We start from the raw sequence: 16,797 nt of genomic DNA on the forward strand, positions 1-16,797 counted from the left end.
TCTCAGAGTCCATCACACCTTTGTACCAGCAGACACATGCTACCAGCAACTCAGCAGGAAGAATATGCCCCCTGCCCAAGCCAAAGGCACAGTATTACACCCGACTTCAGCCGATCTAAGAGCATGTTGCCGTCAAGAAGGGATGCAATGAGGGATACAGGCCACTCCTCCAGGAACAAGGTGGGGGAAAGGGAGAAGCAGCATATGGGACTTCGGTCAGGTTAAGACCAGTAACACAACAACACTGACTCGCATGGCGGAAGAGCTGGCACCGGCAGCGCCACCTGAGCCGCCCTTCCAGCACTTGCAGTTCCTACCTGATACATCCAAACAGCTAACACAGTTCAAAGGACACCAGAGCCCAACATACAGCTATCATTTTTTTAAAACAAGTTTTTAATTCTCACCTTAAGCAACCCAGAGAAGCAACGCACTGGTTTCACAAGTGTGAAATCAAGACATCACTCCAAAGCGCGGTGCTTCTGTTTGAAACCAGCAAGCGCTGGGAGGGGGAAGCATGCGCCGATGCCCGGGAGAGGAAGTACAGCTCGCTTTTGTCATGAGCAGCCACTTCAATAACACTACCTCTCCTCTAACCACCCTCACAAGCACCTGTCAATGGACTTTTCCCCACATTCCTGGGCTGTCCTGTGCTGAATTTCCCTGTCACACCTCCAGCACCCAGACACAATGACTTGGAGACCCCAAAGTGCGGAAGACTTCACACCCTTTCAGAGGTTACAGAAATAACTAAAAAAACTACATAAGGATGCATTTACATGCTATCCACCCCCCTCAACAATACCAGCATGCACGGCAGCACTGCCAGTAAATAAAACCTCAACCCTCTCCCCACCATCCTTCCTGTGCTCCCAGCACTTACCTCTCCCTCTCATTTTCACACACGTTCTTTTGCGCTGTCCCTTGGCGCTCAGGTTAAGGTCTTCTGCCCAAGGATGGAGATGGGAGGAGAGAAGCAAGAGGGCTGATAAAGAGATTTGTTCTCCTCCCTGCTTATGCTCAGTAAGCCTAGCCTTGCTGCTTCTGCAAAGCTCAGCTGTTGCAATGTCAGAAGACGTGGCTTTAGACGTAAGCTAAACCCTCTGAGCAGAACAGTGAGTCTACAAGCAATTCTTTGTCAGTTTCTATTTTTAGACCTCACACGGAATAAAACAGCATCCAAACATTTTTTAAGCTCTTTTTGACAGGAACTCACCTTCTCCAGACAACAATAGCAAAAAACCAAACAAAAAACAGCACAAAACCCCCAAGATGCATGAATTTATTTTTTTTTAAAGCATCATTATTTAAATGATTTCTCATATCAAAAAAGAGAAGTAAACTGAAGAATGCAAAAGTCCATGTGGTGCTTTGGGAATTGAAGACTAATTTTCTCTCTGCATTCCCTCCTTCCTCCATTCCAGTGTCTATAAAAAGGCCAGAAAAGCCAGGGGGGAAGGAAAAGAAAAAAAAAAAAAAAAAAAAATCCCATTTTTCAGGTGATGCACTGACCCGGAAAGGAACTATATAAACACAGAGCTTAGGAACCAGATTCTTCTGTTTGCTTAAGACTGGAAGAGTAGTTTACATTTCTTTAACCATAAACTAAAGGAAGCTACAACGATGGTCATTCTCCACTTGGACATGCATTCCTCTCAAAATATTGTATTTTATTCTTTTCGGTCCATGTAGCAACACCATGGGACATGCTACTCTTCCCTTTTACCATCCCCATGGTCATTCTTGCCTCCAGCTACACATGGCAATTCTGGGTAAGCTAAAAGCTCTTATTACATCTCCTTTTGCTATTTAAAACTTTTCCAGCTTCTTGGCTCGGCAGCCACTGCCAGCTAGAGGCCACCCTCACCTAACACATGCCCAAAGCAGCGGGGTGAGGACACGCATCCTGGCTGATACCTAAGATGTGACCCTGGGTACTGTGGAGCTAGTGATGATCACTAGCCAAAACCAAAGGAACAAAGATGCAAAAATAAGCTATCATGCTGCCAGCAGCCTGTGCTCTCCTTGGCACAGAGAGGCGGCACATTTTTTAAAACACAAATAAGGAAATAACAAATGTACCATTACATAAAGTCACTGGGACAGCCAATGAAATAAATGAGTAGGAAGTTAAAAATCCACTAACAATGAGATGCAGCTTGTCCACGGAAAACTTGTCCAAAATAATCATTGAGCTGAATGATTTGTAAGTTATAGATATATAAATTGAGTTAAAGTGAGACCTACGCTGACCGTGTGGGTCTTGCACCGCTTGCCAGAGCCCCTGGCTGCACCCCATTTTTAGGTGGGGAGGCAGCTTGAGCCATTAGCCTGACCCAGACCCAGACTAATGGCCATCCCCTAGGAAAACATGTATTTTAAATTAGGTTCTCCAAGTACCACCCTCCTTCCTTCAACCACTTTAATGAGTCTAATCAGCTCACACTGCCTCCAAATACAGAACCCCATGCAGTAAATTATTTGTATTTGGCAGCCTCTGCAGAGGACACTCTCTGACCGTTTTGCTGGCAGTACCTTGGACTTGCATTACCTTCAAAACAGCATCTCTGGATGCTAATGCACGAGCTGTTGTTAACTTCTTTTCTTCTACCAAAGCCCCGCGCAAGCATGTCCAGTAATAGAGAACTTCGGGAAACAGGAAGTATTTAATCTGACACTGGAAAGTACTAAGAAAATGTCTCCCAAAGCTCTTTTACAGCCTTGAACCACGTGCAGGACAGCATTAGGATACACAAAATTTTTAAGGAGTATGAAAGCAATCTTTTTTTTGATTACAACATAACTTTTCCCTTCCTTTTTGCTTGTTGATAACTCCTAAAATTACCCCAACTGAACAGCCGCAGGAATTTTTGCTAATTTTTTTGTGCAAAAGCAACATTTTATATAAACAAGAAAATTTAAGGGTTGTGTTCCCTTTGAGGAAATTGTTCACACAAGAAGTCCTCCCCTCTTCCCTTCGTGGAAAACATGTTTATAAAATCCAACTGGAGGCAAAGACTTAAGGCAGACGTAATGCTTCAGTTTACAAAACAGCAATGGTCACGTAGGACACCCTACATGACAGTTAAAAGTAGCTCACCAGCTTCGGAGTCAATATAAAAATAACTCAAGGGTTCTTGGTTTGTTTGGGGTTTTTTTAATAGTGTTGAAATCAACATCTGTGTCATTTGGTCAGAGCTCCAAAATACATCTTACAATTCACAGTGTATTTGACTACTACCATTTTACCACAGTTGACGTAAAACTAAACCTGACACTAAAAATGGATCCATTGAGACTGCTGGGGTTGAAAGACAGACATGCAACTTTCCAGCCAGGGAAAATGAAATGGCACTGATACTTTGGAGTAAGCCATATTATTGCAATAACAGTTTCTGTACTTTAGATATAAGTGCAATTAAATGATACGCAGGGGAGTGGTGGAAAAGCAGCCGGGTGGGTTGGTGCTGGATGCTGGTAAGAGCTAAGTGTGGAAGAGAATGCGAATCTCCCAGTCACTGGCAAAGCCCTAGTGCCGGTAGCGGACAGCCGGTGAGGTGCTATGCCAGGCAGTGACCAGCGGCAAGCAGCATCAGCTCCTGGTCATCAACAGCAGTTGAACCAGTGCTCCTGAAACCGCGGTCCAAGCCCACACCGCCAACTACAACCCCGTGCAAGCATGGAGCGCATCTCCCTGTCGCTGCAGTAGGGAGTCCCCAGTCCCAGAGTAAAGCCGCGCTGGTCCCCAGTGCAGTGGGTGTAAACAGTTGGCACCTTTGCACATGTGCTTGGGGGATAAAATGAGTTTTCTTCCCTCTTCCACCAGCCCCACGTTCACCCCAAAGCCCCCAACGACACCTTTTTTTCGTTGCAAGCACACCCTCAGCACCTGGGGTATTTCCTAATTAGCTAAACACTGGCCTCTGAACAGCTCGGCAAGGATTGCTCACGTCGCCATGCTGCCATCTCACGGGCTTTACCACAGTGGCAGCACTTTCCCCCGATCCGCAGCAGCGAGGCTGAGCTCCCGGCCTGCACCCCTCTGTCGGGGAGATGGCAGAGCACTGCCACACTTTGTGGCAGGTACCACCGTGTAATGACATATGCCCCCAGCATCCCTAGGCCACCTCAAACCAGTGTGAACCAGAAATTCAGGTTTGCTGACTCAGCGTCTTCCCGACCCCTGGTTTGGAAACCTCCTGTGATGACCAGGAGAAGGCACGAATTCAGCTTGGTTTCTGGGGGGAGAACGCTATGCCCGAGCACATCATCTGGCTCATCCCTCATTTTATCCCACGAGGGACTCAAAGGTGGAAAGGTGGCACAATGAACGGCCTGAGCCAGCCCAATGTTTGGACTTCAGCTCCACGTGGTGCATGGAGAGCCCCGAGCAGGTCCAGTGTGAACTCAAACATGCAGGTGCCACCACGGAGCCCAGTACCCATGGGGATGTACAACCGAGTGAGCCAGGTGACATGGGTGTCATCTTTCCATTTCTAGTTTTTCGCAGGCATTCAGGCAGCATCTTCAATCAAATATGCCTGAGAAAGCAACACAAGGAACTTCAGGAAAACCAATGCTCAAAACCGCAGTGGATCTGTTACCTACAATTACTGTTTTCCATGTCCTCAGCATTTCTGATGTGAATAATGGACGGCAACGGAAGTGGGATAAAAGCAAGTCAAAGGGGACCACAGCAGGCTCAAGTCTACTAATGAAAATGTTTGAGAAGGGTTTTTGCAGTGAAAGCTGGAGCTTGCATGGGGAAAGTGACAGTACACATGGAAGAACTAAAAAAATTACAAAACCCCTTCTCGGATGAGATAAAAAGCAGAGGGAGAAGTTTAAGCAGATGAGAGCCTGTGGCAGTGATATGAAAACAAGCATTTGGTACGATGGAGACCCATGCGAGGCTGCCCATAAAAGCAGCAGCAGATGCTCTTCTCCCCAGGAAACAAACGAACACAACTCAAGTATCACCTGTGTTTCAAGATGCAGTCTTACTTAGCTGAAGACATGCTCAGCTAAAGAAAAACACAGATACACGCATCTTTCAAGTTCAAATTATCTTAGAGTTCAAGTTCAAATTATCTTAGCTTTAACATTCACCCAACAAAGCAACAACTAGACAGTTCACTTAAAACACATTCACTTAAAACAGTTCACTTACAAACACAAAATTTCAGTTAATTGCTACAAAAGACATTTGCAAGCAGGATGATGATTTCCACGGCAGCTTGGGAAATGGGAATCTTCCTGTTCCAAGATCAAAACCTGGGAGAGCTGAATGCCTCCTACTAAAGTGCAGCTGGACTTTGCACTGTGCAAGAAGGCTGGGAAAAGGGAAGTTGTCAATAAAAAAAGCATCTGAGGGCAGTGGAGGGTTTTTTTAATAGGAAAGGCACAAAGAAATAACTTTTTTTTTTCCTAAAGTAAAGAGTGGGGCCAACATGAAGAATAAGATCCATGCTCGAGTTAGAATATGCCTGCAGGCCTTCAGATAAGACTTCAAAACAGCGCGGGACTTCAAAATAGCAATTGCACGGGAGTTTTCTGCATTTTATTTTTTATAAAACATCAAGTCATTCAGCAGGAAGGATTTTTCCAGAGAGTAGAGATCAGAGCTTGTTTGCTCTTTATCATCACCATTAGTTGAGTAGAGAGGAGCCTCTCTGAGCCCACCCTTTAATTTAAAGCACAGTTGCTTCAGTCTTGTCCTGGCTGAGTACAAACCAAGGAGTTCATCTTCCCGGTTCCCATTTCCCATGTATCCTGGACCTGGATTCCCATCTCTGCTCACTGGTCCCAGACCTTCCTTTAGCACCTGCTTCAGACAGATGCACGGCTGCAGCAAAACAAAAGCAGCGCCTTTCCCACCTGCTCCAAGCAGCCTATCCTCTCCTTATGGATGTCTCCCCACCAGATCGTCTCCTAGGACCCACTACAGGAGTGCAAGCACTAAATCTCTTTTGCAGCAGTAAAGCCTGTGCCGTGCTAAAGCTATTACATGTTTCTCCCACTTCCTTCCATTGACAGAAAACAAAAGCTTGTTTGCTCACCATTATCAGAAAATATTTGCTTTCTCAGATTGTTTCTCCCCTCCTTGTTTCGGAAGAGTTTTCAGTAGAATAACAGACTCACTCCCAACGAAAAGCAGCAGAGGGTGATTTGGCACAGAGGCCCTTCAGGGCCCACCCGGCAAACCCAGCCCCGACCCAGGCGCAGCCTGGTCCTGCCCTTCCCATCCCTGCTGGGGACCGCATGCTCCAGCACCTCCTCCATCACTTTACAGGTCCTGCAGAGGAGATGATGCTCCAGCTGCGTGGCCTGAAGAGACGAGGCCAACTCTGCACGACTGACCTGGCTTCAACAGGCTGCCCCTGTTTTCTAGCTGCAGACCATCTTCAGAAGATACTCTGCCCACTCTGAGTATCTGCTGTATCATACTCTGAGTATCATACTTTGAGTAACTGCTGTTTCTCTCTTCTCACCACGCACTGCGCTTCCTTCCTGCCAGATCCCTTATCACCACATTTCACCCCAAAACCACCCGGATGAAACTTCTACTCTTGCTGATGCTGCTCTTTTATTCAGCGACCAAAGGAAACACTCTCGCACCAGGCACTAAGCCCATGGAGCTCCTGCCAATGAGCGATGCAGAATTAAACACAGGTGTCACATTAAAACACAGTGCCAAGCTTACAGATCCCAAAAAAGCACTGAATGCATGCACACACTTGGTCACTTTTTATTTTTAATTTTCTTTTTTTTAAGCAACCAGAGAATCAAGTGTCAGGTCCTAAAACCACAAAGGGCACCAAAAGTCCACGTATTATTCAGGATATGAAATACTCAACTACCACAACCCAAGCTGACACCTTGCAAACTCCTAACTGAAATCTGCCCACGATGGCTACTGCCAAGCCCAAACAGCTTTCATACACACGTGGCAGTTCCCTGCAATGAAAGCATTACCCAGACAGCCACTCCGTACCCCAAAATTGATGCAAGGGAAAATGTGGAGTCGCAGACAACATGCTCCTGCAGGAGCTCAGCACTACCCCTGCACTATCTGCTGGTGAAAGCTCGCAGGAGGTCTCATCCAGAAGAGGAAAGGTCAGCTCTTAACTCTGGCAATCGCTTTGGCATGAGGCTCTACCGAGACTGAACAGATTTTGCAAGTATGAGCTTCAAAATAAATAAGTTCTCGGTCCGACAACACAGGAAAAAAAAAAGACCACTTTGGCAAGTTTCTGGTGTTAAATGATCCATAACCTCTTCCAAGCAAGATCCTCTTTACTATGGCAAGTCCTGCCCAGCCCCAGAGCAGCGAGGGGCTTGCAAGCACCCCCATACCCCCGCAGCCCCGCTCTCCCCCACCAGCAGCTGCAGGATGTGGGCTCAGTGTTTCGGGGAGCAGCAACCCTTTTTTTTTTTTTCTGACTCAAGGCTGGACCAGCGACCACGTGCGGTGTCGACACCTTCAGTAGGCTGGGCTGTCATTTCTGACTGTGCTTGTGGTCGTTAAAAAGGCACCACAGCATGAAAGGACTTGTTGGTAAGAAAACCAGTTTCAGCTCAGGGAACGTTTCCTTCATTTCATTTATTGCCAATTAGCAGAAACTCCTCATCACTGATTTGGGTATTGAGGAAAAAACAAAAAAAACCAAAAAAACCCCAAACAAGTAAACAACCACTTCTTTGTCCCTTCTCCAGGCTCAGCCTAAGCCAAACACCTCTCCAGCCCCACTGCCGGGTTCAACTTCCCCGATGCCCACCGCGATGCAGCGGCATTCCGCGGATGCAGCACAGACACCTCTTTCTTTACCTGTCCTTCCTCCTGCCTGCGTTCACGTGGCATGTGCTTATTATTTACACTCAGCTGAATTGCTTTCCTCACTCAATGTCATCAGAGGCAAGCACGGAGAAACACGTAACTGCACAGTTCACTCTGGAAAGCCTGACCATCTTTGCTGGTAACTACCAAGAGACAGATAGCATCAGCAACCCAACCTGAAAACGCTTCTCCTCTCCTGCTTTTTATACCACCGCTCTTTAAGAAGCTTTTTCATGGCCACTTTGATGTTTGCAAAAGCCAGCTCATCTGACCCCCAGGACCTGTGCTGGCTTTTCAGTCCGTAGACATCAGGCGAGGAGAAGCCTACCAGCCTGTGGACTGATAAAGATGACCTTCAGGTTTTACAGCGGAATTTGCTGGTTCTCTTATCATCCCAGAGACAAGAACATTTGCAGTCCCAAATAAGTCCCAAGTGTCTCCAGACAGTCAGCCACAGCCCAAACCACTACACAAAGACCTGAAATTTAAGCTGCCATTCCTTATGCCTGCCCTCCCATGGGACTCCTGCACTACAGCATCTCCATCAGCACGTCATTCCTCTGTCCAAGCTCTCCTCTTCCAACCTTTTAAACTTGTTGTCCAAATTCAGTTTTTGATCCCATTCTCAATTGCTTTTAAGAAGTAGGTGGTGGCAATACTACAGTTGCTGCAGCTAGGGGAAAAGCTGAAGCACAAGCCACCCCTCTGACATGGGACATGTCCCTCATGAGATGCATCCAACTCTAACATTGCACCCTCTTAGGCACCAACATCCACCAGAAAACAGATTTCAATACTTATCCTGCCTGTGGGCTGCTCCTCCCTCTTCTCCTCCCCCCAGCAACACACGCCTTTGGCTGAAAAAGCTTCTGGAACTACAAAAACTTTAAAGAAAGTGTTAGCGAAATGTATTATTAAGAGAAGGTCATAAGAGAACAATAACTTGAGAATAGCTGCAGCTAAAAATACCTGAACCCCACACCCCTTTTTTAGAGAAAACATTATCAGATGTCACTTCCCAATGGTAAAAACATGGGGTTTTGTTTTTTAATTAAGGTGGTATTTTGAACACTGGATTTTCTTGCCAGGGAACACAACAAGAGACCTTGGGAAAAGACCTTATTTGCTGCCTCAAAGATCCCACTTTTCTGTGCCATCTGATGGTAAGATACTGTCTGAAACTGGCACCTGCAAATCTGTATTTTCTTCTAGCACCACCTAACTTTGCAAAATAACTTTCTAAAGAGAACAAAGTATTTTGGCCACCCATACCAAGCTGCAGAGTGTTTGTGCAATACGGATTTATTTTTATTTTTTAATACTTCAGAGTATCAAGGTGGAGAACGTGGGAAGGAGATAATGTCAACAAGTGGAGCAGCAGTGCAGAGCAAGTGTCGGTGCAGGGCTGGAAACCACCTCTCGCTGACCCAAATCCTAGGTAGGACTGGAAAAATCTGCATTATGGACAGACTGAATTGGTTACTCAGTCTGCTGTCCCAAATCCTCCCAGCTCTAAAGGGTGTAATCGGCGTTTAGTGGACAGCAAAACAGCCATGATGTATGGCAACCTGATGGCTTCCTTCAGCAGTAGGATGAGCAGAACAAAGGGAGTCAATTAAATGCCCGCAGCAGAGAGTTTTGTACCATTTCATTACTTAAATAAGCTCTGGTTTATTGATCACATAGAAAAATACCCAGGAATTACCGCAGGCAGGTAAAGGAACACCTGTCCTAACATTTTAACAAACTGAGCATGTACAAGGGGAAGGTCAGCACACCACAGAATGGTTTTTCCTCCAAAGATGTAAATGAAATCCAGGAATAACTTCTCCAGAAGGTCCAGAAACCTTGTCCAGGTCACACTCTTTACTTTCTAACCCTTAACAAATATACACCTTTCCCCCATTCAGAAATGCTCAAAACAATACTTAAAATAATTTTGTCAGTCCATTACTTTGGTGGCCAACTCTTGCCCTGCTGTCCCCCCCCAGCTGCCCCCTTCCCTCCACCACAGAACAAGCAGCACGTCTCATATGTGCCCATTCCCCCTGCTCTCTGCCTGTCCGTGCAGGCATTCGTACCTTTAGTCCACCCGCTCCCCTGTCAAAGTTATTTGAAACTGACCCGATGCAAAATTTAGTAGCATTGAAGAAGTCAAGGTGAATACCCACCAAAAAGCACTTCCAAGGACTAAGCTGAAAGCGATGAGCAGGAAGACAACCACAGCTAAGTTACACTGTTAAAAAGTTCGCTAAAGGAGATGCACCAGTCTGCTGGGGGATCTCCCTGCACTCTCCTGAGAGGAGGAGGATTGGGGTTATTTTGAAGGACAGCCACTGGGCAGCACCACAGAGATGCACTGGGGAAGAGGCAGGGCTCAGCTTCACGGCCACCACCTCCCTCCATCCGCTCAGCCCGGAGGAACTTGGAAGATGGGCCCACATGATGTCATTACTGGGTTGGCGTCTAAATAAAGGAAGCTTTTTATAGAATTTCCCACTGACAAATCCAGTAAACCTCGATAGCCAAGACTTCGTCAAGCAGAAGGGAAGTAAAAGGGAAAACAATAACCATAACATCACCGGGGCCAGGGCAGGTGGGCAGCGTCTCAGGAAAGAAACCAAAACAAACACAAATTTACTCCCTAATATCTGCATGTTGGATAAGAAGTATGGGTAAGAGCAGCACATAATGTAAGGGAGATGTGTTTTTACACCATCTGTCACAAGGAAGCGCGGCCTATTTCCACCAGGGTAGGGGAGAAAAGGATGAAGATGAGGAGGGAGGATAGGGAAAGAAAAATTTTGCTTAAATAGAGTAAATAAAACGTACTTCCATGTCAGAGGGGTTTTCCAGCTTCATATAATTCATGTGACAATTACTGTGCTTCCTAAAAGCAAACTGGGGGGTTCTGCATGTTCAGAAGACTCTTGGCTGCAAACATCTTAAGCTCAAATCATCAGCAAGCAGCATTTGCTGGAAGTTCTCAGAAAAAAATACTAACAAGAGCAAAATCATCCAGCGGTTCGGTTGAGTTCACGTGTGCCTGCGTGTCATCCTCTTCTTCGTAACTCTTCATCACTTCCACAGCGCTACGGAGCGGGTCTCCTTCCTCCCTCTGCTCCTCGCTGCATCTTCAGCCGGGCATCCACATGGAGAGCAGTTGCAAGAGCCTAGTGACTCATGCTGCAGTAATGTGGGTGGGAACTGCTCCCATGCCCAGCTTCTAAGGACACAGCCTTTTATGGTATTTTTAGAGTGGAAGCTGTTGTGGTTTGTAGCACTTTGCCTTTTGTCTTGCAGGAGCCTCAGAGAAAAGAGCTCATGCTCCCCAAGGCTTCAGGACACAACGGCAAGGAGCCCATGCTGGTGATGAGCAAGCCAATGCCACGCTCCGTGGACTTCCTTGCCCAGCCACGCCAAGGATGGTCAAGCATGTTAGCCGCTCCATGCGGCAGGGCCACAGCTCAGCCGCAAGCTCTCCCATCCGCACCGCGGGTCGTCGGGTGGCTCCACCGCCCCACAACCTCTGAACCAGACGTAAGAGCGGGGTGTGAGCTATTCTGTAGACACCTTAACGACTGCAGTCCAACTGTTTAAGGAGTCATTCCCTGCGTCCCCTGAGTCTTACCACCTTGCATCAATACACTAACAACCTCTTCATCATCTCCAGTGACGAGCCACCAGACATACTGTTTCTACCCTTGATGGGCTGCCGGCATACGAGAAGCTGGCAGGGCTGCCAGAGTCCCACCTGTCTTCCCTCAGGGTAAGCCGTTAACTTAGGACTGCATCTCTCCAGCAAGTAGAAAATTAACTCTGTAGGATTTCTACCCCATAAAAATTTAGCTGAAACAGGGCAAGAGGTTATTAGGGAGAAGCAGGCAGGGGTGTTGCACTGAAACCAAATTAAAAGCATCAGGGAGAAGTACAGTGGCAGAAAAGCCACTGTCCAGGCTTGTGGACCACAGCATGTGCGACTCAAACTTGGCAAGGTAACAAAGCAGACTCAGCTGTGCTCTTTAAAAGCTGAGGGTCACACGTGAGATTAAAAGAGTATCCCAAAACATTACCCCACAGGGCCTGAAACAGGACTCTGGTTGCAAACATGCAGCAGATTGCTTTACAGGACAGCTCTCTGCTCTCCTTTGCGCCTGAAGCATTATCTGCTCTAGAAGAGAAGGGCATGAAAGTTTCTGCATCCCCATTCACAACTCCAACCAGCCGCTGATTTTAGTCCTTTTAAAGCTGTTAAATTCAAGAGGAAATTAAATTATAATCTGCACATGCCTAAAAAGTCTAGAAGAAAAGCTATCAGGATGAAGGAAGAAGTAGTAATCAATCATCTTGATGCACAGCCACTGACATTAAAAGTATTTTTTTATTCCTTCTGAAATCACACTGAGCTCTGGAAGGAGTCAGCTTACCAGTCAGGACAGATGAATGACAGACCGCCCCTACAGACAGATTTCACCGAGTGGGAAGATGCAGTGGAAAGCTGCTCTGGAACAACTTCTCAGGTGCAAGAGACACAGCGGAGGGGAAGTTTGGGGGAGGTCCGTGTCAGCAAGAACTACACAGCCCACAACATACCTTGGAGGTGAGCCAACAGCAGCAGACTGCTGCAACAAAAAAACCCTCCAGCCGTAATGCAAGTTAAAAGGTGATTTAATGCATTGCCCTTGGCACAGCAACCCCCAGCATCTGCTAAACAAGATGCCCCACACTAGGGGGACGGCCAGACCTCCCCAGACAGACAAAGATGGAGTCTCTTGCTCCCCGAGCAGATGAAATACATTTCCAAGTTTAGGGAGTCTTCCTGCTATTAGATAACAGATCAAGATTACAGAATTAAAGTTTAAAAAAAAAATAATCATGTGAAAGGCTCCATCCTGTTCAAAGGAATACAATGAATTTCCTGTAGTCTTGCCCTAAAGACCACAACATCACACCCAGTTACTATCCCATTTACTCCTAAGTCCTGCAGAGCCAGCTTGGTCATAGGAAAGCAAAATGAGCTCTGCCTTGCCTCATTTCTCATTAAACTACTAAATACACACAGCAGTGGCTGTGTAAGAGGTAGGGCAAGTTATGTAATTTTCATTATCCTTTACTTGGACCAGCATTATCAAATTTGATTTAAAAAAAAAAAAATCAGGAAGAAAAATGAACTGAACACAATAACCAGCCTAAAGCTCCTACAGACAGAAAAGGGACACATCCAAGCCTGAACTCGGTTTCACATCTCCCACGCCAGAGAGACCTCTCTGTATGAAGCTTTTAGTTATCAAAACTGCCATTCGTATCCCCGGGAAAGCCAGGGAAAGGAGGAAATGCCAGTTTGCCCCGACACGCTCAACTCTGCAGTTGCTGCAGGCGACTTGGTGCCGCTCTGACCTTGGTCTGCTGGCAGACCCCAGGGACCCTGCCCCATGAGACCACCCGCCCGCCCTTGCCTCCAGCTGTGCAGTACACCTGCATTTAACACCACTTTGATACTTTTGCCCACAAACAAGAAAGCTTTCGCAGCCAGCAGGTTCTCTGCAAATGTAAAAGCATCGGGTGCTGATTCCTACAGAGCAACTACCTCCCTTCATGCAGAAGTCAGCTGCTGCCAGCACAGCCTGGGCTTGGGTGCATCCAGGCTTTGTGGCTGATGATGTCTCCAAAGGAGCAAATCCAGACAGTCCCTCCAAGCACTTGCAGCCCTCTCCTCCTCCAGCCAGTGCTCCGGTGACCACCCTGCTGAACCCCACCAGAGCTGGGGTGCAGCTCCCCTGGAGCAGACCAGCCTGTGGCATGCTGGGACAGCTGTGGGAAGGGATGGATGCCTTTCTGCCCCTCTTCATGGGGAAAGGGCTCCCTTTAAAAGCAGGCTGCAGAGAATGCGAGGCAGACATGCCTCTCCAAAGGAAGAGGCACAGTCTTACAGTATTGGTTAGCTGGAGGACACAACCCTGGCTCCACTGAATTGAATGGGAATGTTGCTAATCAATTTACAATGAAACTCAGATTTCCACTAGTCTTCACACGAGGCCCATCTGAACTAGAAAGGAGTGTTTGCTAGAAAGGCTGAGCTTCTCCAAGCTCCTGTTCCTCATGAGTTTTCCTTGCTTATCTTCTTCCTTCCCCCTCCCAAATTTGCAGATGGGTTTAAGGCCACAGCAGCTTCTGCTCTGGACACTTCTCAAAGCAGTTTGCATCATCAAGGTTGAGTTTGATGTAATGACTACAGGAACCCTTGCAAGGGAAAAAAAAAAAAAAAAGATAATCTGAGAAATTATGTCCTTCACAGGATCTGCAGATGGTGTATTCTTCCCAGCAGGACCAAACTTGTTTAAAAGACAGGTAAGAGCCTTCCAGAAGGAGATGCAGACAGCAGGAGCAGACTCTAACCCAAATTTCAAAGCCCTTTAACATGAAAAGGGAGTTCTTCATTGCCATCCCAGCCAGGAGAAAAAAAGGGGACAGCGGACTGTGACACAGGTGGCACTTAAAACAGACCACCTGTCATTTTACAGGAAGGGGGAAAAAAGGCAAAAAGAGAAGCATCCCACTGTGTGCAGACTTAACGACCTATTACCTTCACCAGTCCTTTGCAGGGTCACAGCCTTCAGCTAAGGACCTGCTTGGCTGGAACCAAAATTATAAAGTAACTGGATGCTTTAAAAGCCTTGCAAGAAAATGCAATAAAATAAATAAAAATCAGCTGGGCAGGTTCTGTCTGACAACTCATTTTTTCCCCATCCAATACAATGCCACGCGGAGAGACGTGGCATGAATCAACCCATTTTGGCAGCGCACGTCTAGCCAGGAAGGGCAGGACGCGTCACCGCGCCAGTACATGGGGAACACCCTCCAAAGGGCTCTGTTTACCCAGCGGGAGCCAATGCAATCCCTACACAAAGCCTGTAAGTACATTTAAGGCTCAAAAGTCATCTGAAACAGGTCCATTCTCCCCTCCCACTCCATAAATACAACCCAAATTGGGTCATCTCCTAACAATAAATGAATGACACTCATTTAAGCCTCTGCTGCAGTGCTGACATAATCTAGGTCCTTTCATTCTCTTTGTACTGCAAGTGTTAAGATGCTTTTGTACATCCTCTGAAGTACTCCATTTAAAAAACCATGGTAACTAGGGCATTGCATTCAGCTGCTTTGGAAAAAAAAAGCCATTCCCCTTCCCTCTCAACAGGCTCTTAGGAGGCTTGGACAGAAAAACATTGCCTAATTCAAACTGGGCTCCACCAGGATGGCTGGAGTTGGGCACTAGGGATGGGGGTGAGCACGACGACTGGGTACCACTTGGGTCTGCGGTGTGAAAAACACCAGCAATACGATGGCCTATGGAGAAAGACAGCCCTTACCTGTGTCCTGCAGCTAAGCAGCACCCAGAAGTCCCATTTTAAGCCACTGAGCGTGACAGCGCAACTGCAGCATTCGATAGGTAAAACATCATATTTTCCTTGAAAACTATTTAGTGCTCCTAAATCTCTCCAATTCTTTTTAGGGGATGACAGGATTATACTGTTCCAGTATTTTAGCATGACAAGGACCAGAGGAACCAAGAAGCAAGTTTTTCTGTTGTCTTTGCATGGCAGTAAAAGTTTAAGGGGTTTTGGTGGTTTTTGGTTTTGGTTTTTTTTTTTTTTCTTGCTCATTCCTAATGCCTCAGAACTGTGACACTTTCCTGCATGGCAGCTTTTGAAGTTCATCTGCTGGCACCGGCATCCTCCTCCTTTCTGAAATGGAAACATTCAGAGGTGTGGGCACAGAGATCAGATGGAAAGAACAGGGCAGCTCCCACTAAAAAAGCCATTAACTGGGAAAAAAACCACTGTCGTAAAAAAGGGACATTTGTCCAAGATGGAAGGCCCATTATTTGTTTTTTTAAAAAAGAAAAACATTCATAGGTCTGCTTTCATTAAAAAAAAAAAAATTAAAAAATCACATGCACCAGCAGCAGAAAGTCTAACAACTTTAACATGACCTAACTGTTCCACTATCCCTTATATACAATTTTAGCAGACTTTTTTCCAAATCCCACTACATACTGTTATGGAGCCACATTCCAAGATTTAAGGTTTTAAAAATAGAAGCCTTTAACCACAACGTCTGCAAAAATACCCGGGGCGGGGGGGGGGGGGGGGGTGTGTTAAAAAAAAAAAGAGGAAAACTTCAAGTCCTATCCTGTTACGGAGACTATTCCACAAATGATACAAAGAAAGACACTTTGCGCTTGTCTGTAGGAAGCAGCATCGGATTCACGATAGCACTGCTGCAGAGGACTTTATAACAAAATTCATGTCCATTCAACAGAGATGCAAGCTTGGGAGAAGACAGGCAGTTTTAAAGATTTAAAGAACATATTCTTAAATGGGGAAACCGAGGCACATAATGATTAGCCGATTCCTCATGCAGCAGAAAATTTATTTCTTCCAGCTAACACAACATCATCGTTGCTAACACAGGCTGCCGTGGCGAGAGACGTGAGAGGGGTGAACTAAGGACAAACTCAGCAGTTAACTTTGAATTCCCTGACTCTGCTCCTGCCACCATCCACTGTGTTATTTTTCAGGAGGAAAACAGGAGAAAGCTTATAAAGGAAAACAAGACAACAATAATTTCAGGAAATGCTCACAACCAGATGCGTCAGCCTAGCTCGTGTTGGAGATGGGGCCATAAAACCAGGTACCAGCACACCTCCTAGCCATCTCGTGAGACATGCAAAGACTGAAGGCATTCAGAGGCTGAACTATTGTGCACTTATTTCTAAATATAGGGGAAAAATATTAAAAAGTCTTAAACTTATGTAAGCAGCAAAGAAAAAAAGCTAACATAACAAGGGGCTTGCATGAGACACCCCCATTGCCACTGCAACATGCATGCAGCAAATAAGTAGGTTTTTTATAGTCAGTATTTAGCATTGTTTTGTTGCTATTTTTCTTGAGACTATA

At 46.2% G+C, this 16,797-nt stretch overlaps 1 protein-coding gene across 1 annotated transcript in view; it reads right to left on the bottom strand.

Annotated features, from left to right (window-relative positions):
• The window catches only part of LOC127016796 (USP6 N-terminal-like protein), a 70,781-nt gene that overhangs the window by 37,225 nt on the left and 16,759 nt on the right, over positions 1–16,797 (bottom strand). The window lies entirely within an intron of this gene.

The sequence above is a fragment of the Gymnogyps californianus genome, chromosome 5, assembly GCF_018139145.2.
Source record: "Gymnogyps californianus isolate 813 chromosome 5, ASM1813914v2, whole genome shotgun sequence".
Classification (NCBI taxonomy): domain Eukaryota; kingdom Metazoa; phylum Chordata; class Aves; order Accipitriformes; family Cathartidae; genus Gymnogyps; species Gymnogyps californianus.